Source organism: Diceros bicornis, chromosome 6 (genome assembly GCF_020826845.1).
Source record: "Diceros bicornis minor isolate mBicDic1 chromosome 6, mDicBic1.mat.cur, whole genome shotgun sequence".
Lineage (NCBI taxonomy): Eukaryota > Metazoa > Chordata > Mammalia > Perissodactyla > Rhinocerotidae > Diceros > Diceros bicornis.
In genome coordinates this window covers 53,282,493-53,298,251 of record NC_080745.1, presented here as the reverse complement: position 1 = coordinate 53,298,251, position 15,759 = coordinate 53,282,493, and the positions used below count along the sequence as shown (strand labels likewise).

The 15,759-nt window shown below is 38.8% G+C and overlaps 1 protein-coding gene across 5 annotated transcripts in view; it reads left to right on the top strand.

The window, feature by feature from the left end:
• Nucleotides 1-15,759, top strand: part of SGMS1 (sphingomyelin synthase 1) — a 281,381-nt gene that overhangs the window by 131,330 nt on the left and 134,292 nt on the right. For all 5 annotated transcript variants that reach the window (XM_058543450.1, XM_058543443.1, XM_058543448.1 and 2 more), the window contains exon 3: nucleotides 13,362-13,404. The gene's annotated coding sequence lies outside the window, so the exon portion shown is untranslated. The remainder of the gene's footprint in view (nucleotides 1-13,361; nucleotides 13,405-15,759) is intronic.

Genomic DNA, 15,759 nt, shown 5'->3' with positions numbered 1-15,759 from the left:
GGTGATCTGAGATGAGTGTAGTTACTGAGGTTTTGAAAGTTTGTATCTAGGTTCTATAATGTGGTCATGTGTGTCCCATGAAGTGGGAACACCCATTGAGCACCTATTAATAATTAGCCCTGCACTAACAATAATAGCAAACATACATTGAGCCACTACTCATCAAACCCTGCAAAAGCTTTTTTGCCTGAGTTTTGTGGATAAGGAAACTGAAGAGGTTAAGCTGAACACACAAGGGCCCACAGTTTGTAAGTGTAGAGCTGGGATTTGAATGTGGGCAGTGCGCTCTAAGCCCACACCATGATATTATACATTAGTCTCCAAAAGAACCCTTGGAGGTTAGTAATAATGTTCCCATTTTACCTTTGAGGAGCTTGAGGCTCGGAATTAAATGACTTAACCATAGGTCATTAAGGGTCACACAGCTAATGAGAAACTGTGTGATCTGAAATCCAGCTTCTTCAGTGTTAACAGTTGTTGAGGCAGGACCTCGTGTGTGGCCTGTTCCACTTATTTCAGGACATTTGCCTTCCCTGGAACCCACTCACTAAAGGCCAATAGGGAGTCAATCACTGTGCCATCCAAAAATGTCCCCACATATTTCTAATGTCTTCTACTAGGTGTCATAACTTGTCTCTTTACCATTATACTACATTGCCTCCCATGGCAATTTTTCAATCAACAGTAATCAAACTCGACTCTTGCTCATAATTTGGAATAGTTAGAATAATTAGAATAATTACAAATGCAAATCATTTCATTACAGAATCACAGATGAGAGATAGCATCTCACCCAGCTCCCTGTTTTATAGATTACACACACACACACACACACACACACACACTCTCCCTCTCTCTCTCTCTCTCTCTCTCTCTCTCTCTCTCCTACTAACCCAGAGGCACACAGATGGCAGAAAAGACTTTCACAAAGTCAAGAAATGAATTGGCAGCTGACTAGACTCAACCTCTGTTGAGGTGGAGGCTGTTTCTTCGAATTTCCAGTTTGCTTCAGGCAAATGTGTTTGACTGAGCTGTGTTTATTTTCTAATGAGTGATTTTGACCTTTCAAAGGGAGACATTTGGAAGGTTGATGTTATTGAGTTGAAACAGCACACCACGGAACTGCAGGACCAGTTTGTGGCTATTTTGGACAGGTTATTTCGAACATTGTCTTTTCCTTAAGTAGTTTTATAATGCTGACAAAACTGGAGGCTCAGGATCATACTCGTTACTTTTACCCTAGCACGTGTTTGTGCCGCCTCTCCCAGAATTTAGTAGAATAAGAGGCAGGTTGAATAATCTCATATATACTAATCCTGATGGTTCCCATCAGGAATTTTGGTGAATGAAAAATGTTATTGTTTGAGAACATGTACTTGTTCAGAAAATTTATTGAGTGCCTGTCATGTGGCAGATAAAGTTTTAAGTTCTGTGGATGAATTGGGTATAGATTTTGCCTGTTGTTTATGATGCCGATTATTTCCATGCCCTTTCTGTATCTTTAATAAAAGATAATTTAAAAAGATTACTTGCCTACATCCACTTAGGTAACCAGACAACTGTAGTAGTGTCCATTGTATAGGAACAGGGTTAGAGATTAGTTCTGTAAACGTACCCTCTCTTTGCCTGATGGTATCGGCCTCATTCATTTAATAGTATGCCTATAGAATATGAAATGTATTTTTTGGAACAGATTTAATGAAGAAGTTGATTCATTATGCAGGGAAGATCATCAGATCATTATGTATTTTTAAAATAGCATCTTTAATCTCACAGAGTTGCTTGGGCCTCAAATTTGGATCATGGTTAATCACTTAAGTCATAGAGCTTGAGGAAACTATGACCAGTGCAGAAATGTTTTCTGATGAATGATGGGAGAGAATTGCAAGTGTTGAAGTAAGTCTTCTCCAAATATCCTTATACAAATTGGGAGGTGTTGAGAGGCATTTCTTACTGACTGTGGGAAAGAAAAGTTCATTGAAACTGTTGACATAGACTTTTCATCAGTGATTAAGAAATAGAGGTTGTTTTGAAATCACCCAAGTCATAGTAACAGGAAAATAAATCTTCTCCTTCTCCTCCTCCTTCTTCTTCTTATTATTATATGGAGAGTAGGGACATTACTTGGGAAAAGCCTGTTTGAATTAATAACTCCCGTGGCAGACACTTAGACTGTTTGAGAGCTATTTTATGTCTTTTTTACTTTCATGAGGGAGAGACCATTGATTAAAAAGCTTGATATTGGAGAACTCTTAAGAAAAATAAAACCAATAAAACAGAACAGATTTAGGGCATCTTCTGGGGTCATTCATCCTGATTTGTGTTCATATCATTTGCACCCATAGATATAGCATATTACAATTATTGATGTTCTTAATGATGACCTTGACTCATGAAGATCATGTGAAATTGGGTTCTGGGGATTCTTGTTTCAAAAATTTAGGAAGTAACCCCAGAAGTATATTTAAGGAGACAGCAAAATGTTTAGGATGCAACATGAGTGAAAACAAGTTACAAAATAGTACGCATATATGTCCTCAATTTGTAAAACCCAACTGTGTTTTCCAAAATTTTATGGTAAACCTGAGTAACTCTTATAATATAAGAAAATAAATGTTATTAGAAGTAGTGGGGGGTGGGGGGAAATCCTAATTCTCCACAAAGCAGTGAATCGTCCATCTCTCAAAAAAGAGGAGGGGGCAGGGGCAAAGACGTAGAAGAATATTTAATAGTTTAATAGCCTAGAAACATGTCCGTATGTTGTGACATGAAAAATGATTATGAAACAGTGTGTATAGTTCTGAACTTATAAAATGAATGAATTTATAAAACAAAAAGTATGCAAAAAGTACATGTAAAAAGCATACAAAATATACAAAAGCATACAAAAATTATACAGAAAGTAAAAAAGTATTTATTTAACACTATATATACATCAGTGGATCAAACAAAGATTCCTGTCCTTGAAGTGCCCTGAAAAAGGACTGGAAAGAAATATTTCAAAGTGGTAAGTGCTTCTGACTGAGGACTAAGGTTATTGGTAATTTTTCTTGTCTGCATGTATCTTTATTTTCTAATGTCATTCAAAGAACATCTATTACTTTTGCAAATGGGGGAAAGTAAGAAAAATGTAATCCATTTCAGAAAAATTTTCACTTACTAAAAGAGAAAACAAAAAATTCAGCCCAGAAAGTTACTTTTATTTTATCTGAGCAGTCATCTCCATTATATTGTTTGATAACCCAGCCGTTGGAGAATTTTTGTTTTAACCTGGGCCTTCTGAGGGAGGCCGATGCTTTATTAGGCCGTGGTTGTTACTACTTTAATGTTGCGAACTTAAGACCTCAGGGCAGTGCGTGAGTGCATGAATGATTCTTGGGCAGTTCTTCAGGTCCTCAGATTACGCTTGGGAGGTAAGGCCCCCTTTATATTTGCGTATGGCTGGCCTGGCTAGACACTTAGCTTTTGGCTGAAGAATACACCCAATGGAGGGAACTCAAGAGCTGAGCTAAGTGAATCATTTTCACTAGGATATTAGTTTCCAAGGTATAGTCCTTGGAGTTCTGAGAAGCAAAGCAAAAGATGGTGCTTTACTGAAGCCCTTTCTTGGAGATTCTCAGTGCTCATTAGCATATTCAAGGTGCTGAGAAATTCTGGAGCAAAGAAACAAAGGTAATTGCAGCCAAAGAAGAGTATTTAGTAGAATTTGATTGACATCGAGGGAGTGGGGTAGATGGGGCCCTGAAAGGAAAGAGTAGACATTAAAGAGGAGGAGGAGGAGACGTCACTGATCAAGGGGGTTCCTTGTACAGATTTGAGAGTAACATGAAACTTTGACTTCTTCAAACCTAAGGATGTAGTTTCAACAGGGGCAGTTTTATATGTGCATAAAACTTTCCTGAATATATTGTTGTATCCTTGAAAAGCATGTTTAAATCACATTTTGTAAAATACATAAATAAATTCCTATTTTAATTCTTAGTAGTAGAGTTGTTACTTGCAAGTCTCTTTGATTTCTGCGGTGTAAATCCTTAGTCTAAATGTATTTTCATGCATCAGGTTTACTTATATCAAGAAACTCCTCTATTGATTTTCAGTTGACGAATTTTCTCACAACATTTAGGAAAATGATACAGTTAACCTCCTACTCACTGTTTCTGTCAAGTGGAATAATTTGGCCCTGTTTTCTGCTTAAAGTCTGTAGTTTTTCCTTCAAAGAAGTCATGTCAAGGGATGGGTAGAGAACACTAAGCCCCTATTTGGGGGAGTTCAACAGTTTCCAAGAATTGAAAACTTTTTGCCTACATGTATGTGCCTTGCTTTGCTAATTTAGATGTGTAGCTATTTAGCTCAGAAAACTTAAGGACAAGGGCAACAGATTAGAACCAAGGTTATTTTTTTTTCCTGAATAAATGGAGTTGCTTCACTTTCTAGGTTATATGTTCCACTTGTCTTCATTGCATGGATCTGACTGTATTTTTAGCTGTGTTTTTCACACACACATGTACCATCTTCTACATGCATTTACTTGGATTTTATTTACATTGTATCCATTAAGAAGTGGATGCATGATATACATCTATGCAATTGGAATGCCAGGCTTTATTTCAGTTGTTACCCACTGATGTACATACAAGACCGAGAATGTAACTTGCTTTACTGGTGAAATTGCAGTGATGTCATTGCCATTTGTTTATTTCCATGTGTATCACTCTGCCTGAATTGCAAGGCTCTGACTCCCCAATAGCACAGACCAGTTATTCATAGCCTGGTGGGTTATACTGTTACCAGTTGGCTGTGAATGATAGTAAACACTTTTCTAGGTATTTATAATGGAGTGATTTTTAAAAGGGATCGTCATTGCTAAAGAGTAATTTTCAAAAACTTAAAAATGTGTTGCATGTAGATATAAAATGAGCATATATCATAGGTTTTATTCAGCTCACTGAAGGAATTAAAGGAGAATTTGAGGAACTGAAAAAAAAGCAGAAATGCTGAAATAAATTTATTAATAGATAACAAAACTGGTTAAAAAAGAGCAATAAAATGAAATGTTTGGGGTTATCTTTTCTTCTAGGCAGAAATCAAATTTTATTTGCATTGCCGTGGGTAAGAATTATTTGGAACTAACTACTGCCAGTTTCACAGAGTTGTAAATTAGACAGCCAGTCAAAGGTGCATAGCCCTATTGACTCAGATAATTCCCAGAGGGCGGTCTAGATGATGTCTGGCACTCCACTGAAGGGACACCTAGGAATCTCTTTTGCCCATTTCAAAGTCTTGGACAATTTTTCCTGACATTTAAAAAATACTTTTTGAGTGTTTTCATTCATTGAATGCTTACAGTTTTAGACTGAGATAAATGCTCTTCTAATTTGTTAAAACCTGAGCGACAAGAATATATAAGATGGGTATTTGGATTTCCAAATGTTACCATTCACACCTCCCCCACCCCAAGTAGAGTACTGATAATATTATGGTTAAGATGGTGGCACCATTTCTGATCTAAATATTTTCTCCAATGACTAATTGAATAACACTCTCTCTGCTTCTTAGTTTCTTTAAACTAAGAGAGAGGCAGGGTATTGTAGTATCATTGTATATTTTAAATGAAAAATAGAGATATTGAAAACAGTATGAAAAATTCTAATATTCTATGTATATATAGCTAAAATGGGGTAGTCTGGGAGGTGGAGCATTTTAAGAATTGTTATAGGAGGGCCGGCCCCGTGGCTTAGTGGTTAAGTGTGTGCGCTCCGCTACTGGCGGCCCGGGTTCGGATCCCGGGCGCACACCGACGCACCGCTTGTCCGGCCATGCTGAGGCCTCGTCCCACATACAGCAACTAGAAGGATGTGCAACTATGACATACAACTATCTACTGGGGCTTTGGGGGAAAAAAAAGAAGGAGGATTGGCAATAGATGTTAGCTCAGGGCCGGTCTTCCTCAGCAAAAAGAGGAGGATTAGCATGGTGTTAGCTCAGGGCTGATTTTCCTCACTAAAAAAAAAAAAAAAAAGAATTGTTATGGGAAAATTTGTTAGTTCTAATTATGAATTTAATAGGATGAGAATTCATCATGTGACAGCCCAGGTAATAGAGAATGTTTTCTACCGCTGCCCAAAAACTGTTTGCCCAAAAATAGAGTCCTCCTTGATATGAAAGGGACATGTTGATATACCAGAGACTACTTGTACTGAGATTATAAACCATAGAAGAGAATTTAGAGACTTCTCATAATTGACCTTATTTTATAGGTGAGAAACCTGAAGTCCAGAGGAGAGAGGAAGTTGAAAATATTAAACCTATATTTCTTTAAAAGTTGAGCTCAGATTTCTTACTAAGTGATCTGAGCTGTTTCCTTCAATTAGTCTAAAAGAAGGTGGTTTTATTCTAACTAAACGTCAACTTTAGGTCTTTACTTAAAAATTTAACTTAAGTTTCTCTCATGATCTCTGTCTTTTGGTAATTTTTTGGTTGCAAAAACCGGGTCAGTCTCACTCCAGAAAAGGTAGGGGTGAGGGTGGTGCTCAGGATGTGGATCTCCCATGAATCCCAGCTCAGGAACTGGCTTGGATTTAGTTCTCACTTTCTGTGACAGACTTGGCCCATGATGCTTGCTTGCCCCAACTCTTAAGTGTTCCTCTTGACCTTGTACTCCAACATCTAACTGGCAACTTCTTTTAGGGTTTCATGATTCCAGTTTTGAGGCCAAAGATCTGATTGGCTGACTTCATCTTTTTAGCCAGTAAACACAAGTCGTAGGCTCCTGGGCAGCCTATGAATGGCTGCCTTTTGGTCAGGTGTTCCTCCAGGTCCAGTCAGCTATGTGTGTGGTGAGTTGTATCATGTGATACAGAAGGTGGCAGTAGAAAAGCAACTGAGCCTGAGGGTGAGGCAGAATCTCTCAGAGATAGGAGTGAGTGAACAGATACCCTGATATACATCTACTACAAATGCGATTTGAGTCAATTAGTTGATTCTTGGTTAAAAACATTTCCCATAATCTTCCTTGGAAACGGATTCAGTATTTTAATCTGTTTCTATATTGGAGTAATTTGCGATTTCTTTTTAGTCCATCTTTTATTAGCCAGCAAATTTTGCCTCTTTTAGGAACACAAAAGACAGCTGTTGCTACTTGCAAAAGTTCATTATGATAGCTTGGTTTGCCAATTCATGCTGAATTTTCTTTTGAAGCCCAAATGTTACTTCAAAGTATTTAGAAAGAAAATTAGAAAGTTTTCATTGTTTTGAGTTTCTTTTTTATTTTTGAGGAAGATCAGCCCTGAGCTAACATCTATTGCCAATCCTCCTCCTTTTTTTCCCTTTTTCTCCCCAAAGCCCCAGTAGATAGTTGTATGTCATAGTTGCACATCCTTCTAGTTGCTGTATGTGGGACGCCGCCTCAGCATGGCCGGACAAGCGGTGCCGGTGCGCGCCCGGGATCCAAACCCCGGGCCGCTAATAGCGGAGCGCACTCACTTAACCGCTAAGCCACGGGGCCGGGCCCCTGTTTTGAGTTTCTTTAATTTCCATTAAATATTTATTCTTCTTAATATCTAAAAAGAATCCAAATTCAAAGGCAAGGCGCATTTGGATTAGTTTTTAAAGTATTTATTAAATTGCTAACCTATATATACTTTATGTTTGGGATATGACGTAACCTATGCTTGTGAGACTTTCTGACTAGTTAGGGTGATAGTGTGAGTGTTTCAAAGGGACACTACTTGGAGTACAGTAGATCAGACATAGATTAGATAACTTTTTTAAAGAGATTCTAGTTTTGATCCTACTTTAGTTAAAACTTTTTTTGGATAGTGACATGAGACTGTGTAAAATGGTTTTAATGGAAGGTAAATTATAATCAAATATTACATGGAAGTAATTGCCAATCCAGAATTTTTTGAGTTCACATGAAATATTTTGAGAAAAAAGGTTTTATTAAGTAAAAAAACATCCCGTGGACAGTTCCGCTGTTATCGCAAATATGTTTGTTTCTGTTCTTTCTCAGCCGGGTGTGATAGGCATGGATTAACAAAGAGTGCGGGGAGCAGGATAGGGAAAGGACGTTATAGGGAAGTGTAGAAGCAAACATTTAGCAATGAATAATTCTTTCAAAGGTGGGTAGTAATCCAGTTTTGAAAATAGTGACTAAGTATGGAAGGTAAAGGTGGGTGAACTGACGGCTTGACGGCAGAACTGAGAAGCTTGGTTTGATATAATTGGTAAGAGAGAAACCTGATAGGATTCTGTTGGGTGCTTACCAATGTCTGTCCTAGGTACTGAGAGCACTATAAGCATGGATAAAATGTGGCTCTTGCCCTCAAAGGACCGTGATTAAATAACATGTGAGAAAGATTATACTGACACATCTATGGGTAGGGATTTAATAACAACCAAAACCCGTTCCAGTAAAGAAGAGGCAGGGCATTGCTGATGGGGCCCTTGATAAAGGACCTGTGATGTTAGAAAATTATTTCTTCAATTTGTGGATTTCTCAGTAAAAGTTCTAGGAACCTGAGACCCTTCTGGGCAGCGTGCAAAAGGTAAAATAGGGGTTGGGATTTATTTGGCAGTAGGGCAGCGGTATCTGAAGATTTAATTAGAATAAAAATTACTCCATTTGTTTGAAAGACAGTTTTCTGTGTCCCATGCACCCTAGTTCTCATCAGTAAAAAGGGAAAGACATTTGGCAGTCTCACAGGCTTGTTTGAAGGATTAAAATGAGATAGATAAAACGTCCAGGAATTGTGCCTGGCCCCCACCAGGGAAGTGCTTGTGTTGCTCTTTACCTCCTGGTAGCACTTGCCACATAGAAATGTAAACACTGGTTTATGCAGTTTTTCTCCTTGCTAAACTCTGAGTTCCTTCCGGGAAGCCACTCTTCATGTCTGTATAATCCTACTCAATAAATGTTTGGTGAGTGAAGGGCTAAAATACCTTGTCTTTCCTTCAGGCTAAGGAAGGCACTTGGGGTTCCTCTTTGTAGAAGGGGAGAGTGGGTGGTTGCCTTGAGATTGACCTCACATCCTGATAATTACCTTCCAGGCTTTTACCAGTTTTGCTTTGTTCCCATTAATTTCTCTCATCATTTCCTAGAGTGTAGTTGCTTTCACTCTTTATCATCTTTGGGAGTAACTAGCACTTTATATATGTGTGGTGTATTGTTTACCCCCCATTAAATCCTCTCCTTCAGCTCCCACATTTTAGTACATTGCAATTTGTAAACCTGTCCTTTTCTTCTAGATGAAACTGTTCTTGTAAACTCCTCTATTCAAATGAATTTTACAGAGGAATAGGAAAAAGTAGAGGCCATTTGAGAGGCTAGTTGGGAAGTTGCTAAACTCCCAGGGTGATTAATGGATGATCTTTTATATATTGTGTTTTCTTTACTGCTCAGCCAAGCAGCTCTGAGAAAGAGCTCTGTGACTTACCCAGGAGTCATGTTGGGCTGCAGATTGAGCAAGGTTTGAGGAAGGGCTGGGCAGAGACATTCACTTTACTCTTTGTGCTATTTTCTTAATCTGGACAAATTAAGACTGTAGTGTAGTCAAGGGCAGATTAAGACTTTCCTTGAGTATAGTTGAAAGTTGTTCTCTCTGGTGACGAGAGCTGGGACCAGCTGCTAGCAGGAGGAAGCCTTGCGGTGTCTGCAGCAAGAGACTGCAACTTTCAGTTGCCGTAAGGTAGACATGATGCCCGGGACTGTGCAACTGCAGCTGAATCTCTCCCTCCCAAGAGATTGTAAAGGTTCTCCAAGCAGAGGCAAGAAAGAAAGGGTTCAATTACACTCTGTTTATTGAGAGTTAGACATTAGAGGAAGAAAGGACTAACTTTGTACTTTGGATTTTGTAGTCTCTTAAACTAAGATTTAATTTACATAACATGCTGTCTATGAGTGAGAATGAGAAAATTTTCAGTGGTTTTTACTATTCTAATAAAGTGTAATTTTAATAGAAAAATGTAATAAAAATAGAGGAATATAATTAAATTGATCTTGTGCTGTTACTGGTGTCTCTACATTATTCATGTCTAATTACATACCATCTTCCCCCTGAGAAGAAATAACTGAATTACGATTATAGAGTTCGGGTCAGGGCTGCCAAAAGCGAAGCATGCGTGCTGCAATTTCCGTGTCATGTGTCCCTGGTGGGCAGTGGCAGTTGATTTCAGCATTGTCTCTCAGTGTTCTCTGGGCAGCCACTCTGTATCAATCTGTCAACTTGGCCTTTAAGATGAAACCACTTCCCTTCTTGACCTCAGAGGAAGTAACAGGCTTTGAAAGGACTTGTCCTACCAACACAGACTTGTAAAGTGGGAGTTTGTCATGCCTTGCAGAATTGTGTGAACTTCAGTTTTTTCCTTCCTCAGCCTTCCTTCTTATGCTCATTCCTTTTTAGTCTTGGAACCTTCTCCTACCCCAGTGTGGTTTTTCTTGAGAGGAAGTCTCCAGTAGTAAACACATAAGGAGTTTGAGTGTTGCTGTTGCAGAATTATTGTGAATAAGGAAGGGTTACCTTATTCTGCCCTCCTCCCCCCAATATTCTTCTGAATGTCGTTGGGTTAATAATGTCTACAAAGATTCTTGCCTTACTATACTCGGTTTTAGTTGAAAGTTTAGAGCCATGGCCTTATAAGTGTAATTTGGGTAATTTTTTTCCTGAATGCTTTACTGTGCAAGTTGAGCACAGTTAACTTGCTTACTAGTCCCAGAAAGAACATCTCACATTGTATCTTCACAGCATGTGTCCACTGTAAAATGAAGCCTGTAGCTTTTACTAGGCATTCCCTGTGCTAGGTCCCATATAAAGACGATCACGAGAGAGCTCTCAGCCGCTTTAGCAGTTATCTAATCTATAAAAGGAGTCCATCTAGACCTTTTTGTTTCCTATCCTCAAGCCACTGCCTAACAAGACACTTCCTCCATCTCACAGGAGGGCGTGTCAGTATCCTTTACGCAGGACATAGCATAAGCAATTTGAAACCAGGAAATAGTGAAAGAATCATTAGATGACTTGGAATTGAAAAGCAAGATTTGGTTGCTTCCATCATTAAGCCAGAGTTGTCATGTGTCTTTGGTATCTGACAGACTTCATTTGGAACCCTTTCCTGCTTCCTCGAAGTGTGATCTTGGACGAGTTTGTGACCTTGGACAAGTTACATAACCTCTCAGAGCCCAATGTCTGCATCTGATAAGCTGGAGATTCTGACCTCTCCCCCTTGCAGGGTTCTTGTAGGATTAAATGTAAAGGCATTTCATGATGTCTGACAATCATAGTTATTGGGTTGACGTATTATTTTGACGTATAGTTGACATATTATTTTGTATTGTTCAGTGAGGATGCAGGAAGGTGTTTTTAGCTACATGCCTTTTGGTATATCACATATAGTTTTATATCAACTTTTTTTAGATATTTTATTTCCTCTCTCTGTCAAGTAGCAGAATAGAAAATTCCCTTTTGAACTGTGTTCCCATTTTGGCTTCTGCTTTTTGAAAGTACTCATGACAGAATTAAATATTCATGCAGGTGTGGCATGTGGTTTGAAGGTGGCATTACCATAGGTTCCTCAATAATTTCTGGTGGTAATTTGCCTCTCTGCATCTCTGACTTTCTCTGAGGGACATCATGCTCTTTTGATTTCCCACGTTGCAGTGAGAATGCATAGAGAGGGATAAAAAAAGTTACCATGTCAGAAAATTACATCTTGTGAATTGTAAGGATTTATTTTGAAACTTCTCCTTTGAGGTACAGAAAGATAAGTGCGCCTACTTTACAAGTGACAGAACCATTCAACTTTTTAGTAATTCAGAAGGCTGTAGACCCTGAATTACTTGGTCCTTTTCCTTTAAATGATTCGTGGACAGGGACAATATAACATATTCTTTGTCTAATTACATGGCCTCTTTTCTGTGAACATTTTCCTTATTCTTTTTGGTGTCTCTAGTCCTGTATAGAACCTGTTAAAGAGGAACAGCTTTGCCTCACCTATTGTTTAGCTTCGGACACCATACTTAGCCGCCTTGAGACTCAATATTCTTATCTGTCTACAGGCGTCACAGCAATTGGAAGATCAAATGAGATGATGCGTCAGTAACTTAGTCTAGCTTCTAGCACATGCTAGTTTGGTTATTATCTTGATCTTACAGGTGTTTTTATACCTATAGAAAGGAGGTCCAAACTCTCTCTGCCCCCTCCCCTCTTCCCACTGTTCCCTCTTCCCCCATCTCATCCCCAGCAGTACGTTCATCCTGGACAATAAGAAGGCCCTTTCCCTTCTATTTATATTGTAAAACAGCTTCTCTGTCCTACAGCCTCTGGAAAACTTGCAGGTTGACCTCAAACAACCATCCATCCAGCCAAAACACCTTCCTCAGACATGTCAACATCTTTCTGAAATAATATCCCCTTGCAGTTAGTGACTACTTGCTTCTGTCTTCCGAAAGCATTTTATTTTTGGTCCAGATTCAGGGATTCTTAGACTCTCAGCCGGATCCCTGAATAATAATACCTTGTATTATTACAGGCAAAACTAATGTGTGGTATTCGAAGTCAGGGCAATGGCGACCTTTGGGGAGAGTGGTGGTTACACATGTGTGTTCACTTTAGGAAAAGTAAGTAAGCCGCTCAAGATTTCTGTGCTTTTCTGTATGTATGTAATACATTAATACAAATGTTTATTAATTTTTCAAAAGGGAGCTTTTTCCTTCTGTCTGCAGGTACCATAATTAACATTTATATTGTACAAATATTCACAAATATATTTTCAAAGGGTCATATGTCATTTTTTGTTGAGCAAGTCTTTCATGACATTAAATGAAGAAGGATTTCTGAGCCTTTATGGTGATGTGGGTTAAAGTCTATTTTATAAGCTCTTTGATCATGTACACACGTACATAGTTTGTAGTTATTCCGCTTAACTTGCCATTGATTGCGTTCTGGTAAAAAAGAAAATTTAAACATGTTGCTACCCCTTTCACCCTACGGTTGTAATTCTTACATTTGAAAAATGTACTTTCTTCTTTATCTTTCTTTATATTGTCAATTAGCAGTTATTTACCTGAATGGAGAGGAGATAATTTATAAAAGTAAATGATTTTAAAATTCATGCCATTAGATACGCTCGGTGTGCAGTGTTTTACTGATGTTGGGTTTAAATGCTTGCTGCTGCTCGTCTTTGCCTAGTAAACCTCACTCTGCCTACCATGACAGCCCGAAACTAGCTGGGAAGTGGGAAGGAACAAGTTTTGCTATGGATAGAGAACAAGAAGTGAATAATAGTTACCGTGGATTTTAGTTCTTTTCTTATAAGCAGCTCATTACATGAAGAATGCACTTTAATTTACTTTTATTTTCTCCTAGATTGGAAGGAAGATTGATGAAGAAAAATAACAACATGATTCCGGTAAATGGGTTTTTAATTTCTTTATGTACCTTTTATGCTTGGTTTATATTTCTCATGTTTTCCCACTGAGAAGAACTAAACAAACAATTTTTGTGGCCAACTTGAATATATAAGGAATATTTGGGGATATAGATGTAACAGTCAAACACATGTTTATACCATTTAATTAATTTAGTTATATATCTATATTTAATAACCACATATTTATATAAAACAGAATATTATAACTGATACTTTTTTCCGACCTCAGAATAATTTTCTTTAGCTCTTATAGTTTTTCTATGTTCATGGTCCTTGCAATTAGGAAACTCATGTCCTTCAATTTGGGGAATTTTCTTATACTGTTTCTTTAGTAATTTCCTTTCCACCCTTTTCTCTGTTTTCTGCAAGTTTGTTAGTTGGATATTTGGACCTACTGGTTTGATTCTCTAATTTTCTTATGTCTTTTTCTTAGCTATTTTCCATCTCTCTGTTTTTTTGTTCTACTTTCTGAGAGGTTTTCTTAGTACAGCCATGTGCTGCATAATGATGTTTTGGTCAACGATGGACTGCATATACGATGGTGGTTCCATAAGAGTAGTACCGTATAGCGTAGGTGTGTAATAAGCTATACCATCTCGGTTTGTGTAAGTACACTCGGTGATGTTCACACGATGGTGAAATTGCCTCATGGGTTTCTCAGAACGTATCCCCGTCATTAAATGACCAAAGACTGTATTTTTTGGAAGATCTGCCCTGAGCTAACATTTGTTGCCAATCTTCCTCTTTTTTTTTGCTTGAGGAAGATTAGCCCTGAGCTAACATCTGTGCCAATCTTTCTGTATTTTGTATGTGGGTCACCAGCACAGCATGGCTGACAAGTGGTGTAGGTCTACGCCCGGGATCCGAACCCGGGCCACCAAAGCAGAGCACTCCGAGCTTAACCACTATGCCATGGGCTGCCCCCCCCCCATTTTTTTTCTGGTGAGGAAGATCAGCTTTGAGGTAACATCTGTTGCCAATCTTCCTCTTTTTGCTTGAGGAAGATTGTTGCTAAGCTAACATCTCTGCCAACCTTCCTCTATTTTGTGTATGGAATGCTGCCACAGCATGGCTTGATGAGTGACATGTAGGTCCACACCCAGGATCTGAACCTGTGAACCCCGGGCTGCTGCAGCGTAGCACATGAACTTAACCACTACGCTGCTGGGCTGGCCCTGACACATAATAACTGTGTTTATTGAACTTTTAGTTTCTGCTAGCATGTTTGTAATTTCAAATTTAATTTTTTATTGGTTTCTGAATATTAAAAATAGGATCCTGTTCTTGTTTCATGTAATATTTTCTCTTTTCCTTTGAGAATATGAATTGAATTATTTTGCTGTTTTCTTCTGCTCTTTGCACTTTTCTTTTTCCTCTGTGTTCTCTCCTTTTATCAGTTTGTTTCAGCCCCTGATTTTAATGTTAGAGGCTTTTCTCAAGTGAATGATGAGGCTTCAATTGTCTGTTCGTATTTAGGAATGAGACAATAAAAAGTGGACTGAAAATTTTGTTACCTAGTAGGCCTCACTATGGGGTCTTTGGGCAGAGACCTGGCCATTTGAGTTGGCGACTTCTAGACATTAGAATCTGCAGATCTTTTTTCTTGGATCTTTCACTTTCTCCAAAAGGGAATCCTCTGTTCGCCTTTTTATAGGGTAAAAGCCTGCCTGTGAGGATTTGGGGAGCCACAGGGGGAAGGGAGCCAAAGGTCTCACCATCCAAGTCTGTAAATGCTAAGTTTTTTTTTTTTTTTAATAATTATTTATTTATTTTTTTTTCCCCCCAAAGCCCCAGTAGATAGTTGTATGTCATAGCTGCACATCCTTCTAGTTGCTGTATGTGGGACGTGGCCTCAGCATGGCCGGAGAAGCGGTGCATCAGTGCGCGCCTGGGATCCGAACCCGGGCTGCCAGCAGCGGAGCGCACGCACTTAACCGCTAAGCCACGGGGCCGGCCCTGTAAATGCTAAGATCTTAACGCCTCTGTTTCAGCCTTATCTGACGTCTCTGAATCTGAAATCTTGCCATATCATTTTCTCCAGAGAGTAAACTGCCTGCTGTTATGGGAGTAGGGATGGCTTGTCTGGCTCTACCAGGTGGAGAGAAGATCTGGAGTTCTAACTGCCCTTCTTTTTTTTTTTTTCCTTAAAATGACGCTAGTTTATTATCTTGCAGTTCTGTACATCAGAAGACCTGAGTCTCAGTGTGCTAAAATCAAGGTGTCAGCAGGGCTGCGTTCCTTTCTAGAGGCTCCTAGAGGAGAATCTGTTTGTTCCCTTACTTTTCATAGCTTCTAGAAGCTGGCTGCATTCCTTGGCTCTCAGCCTCCCCTTTA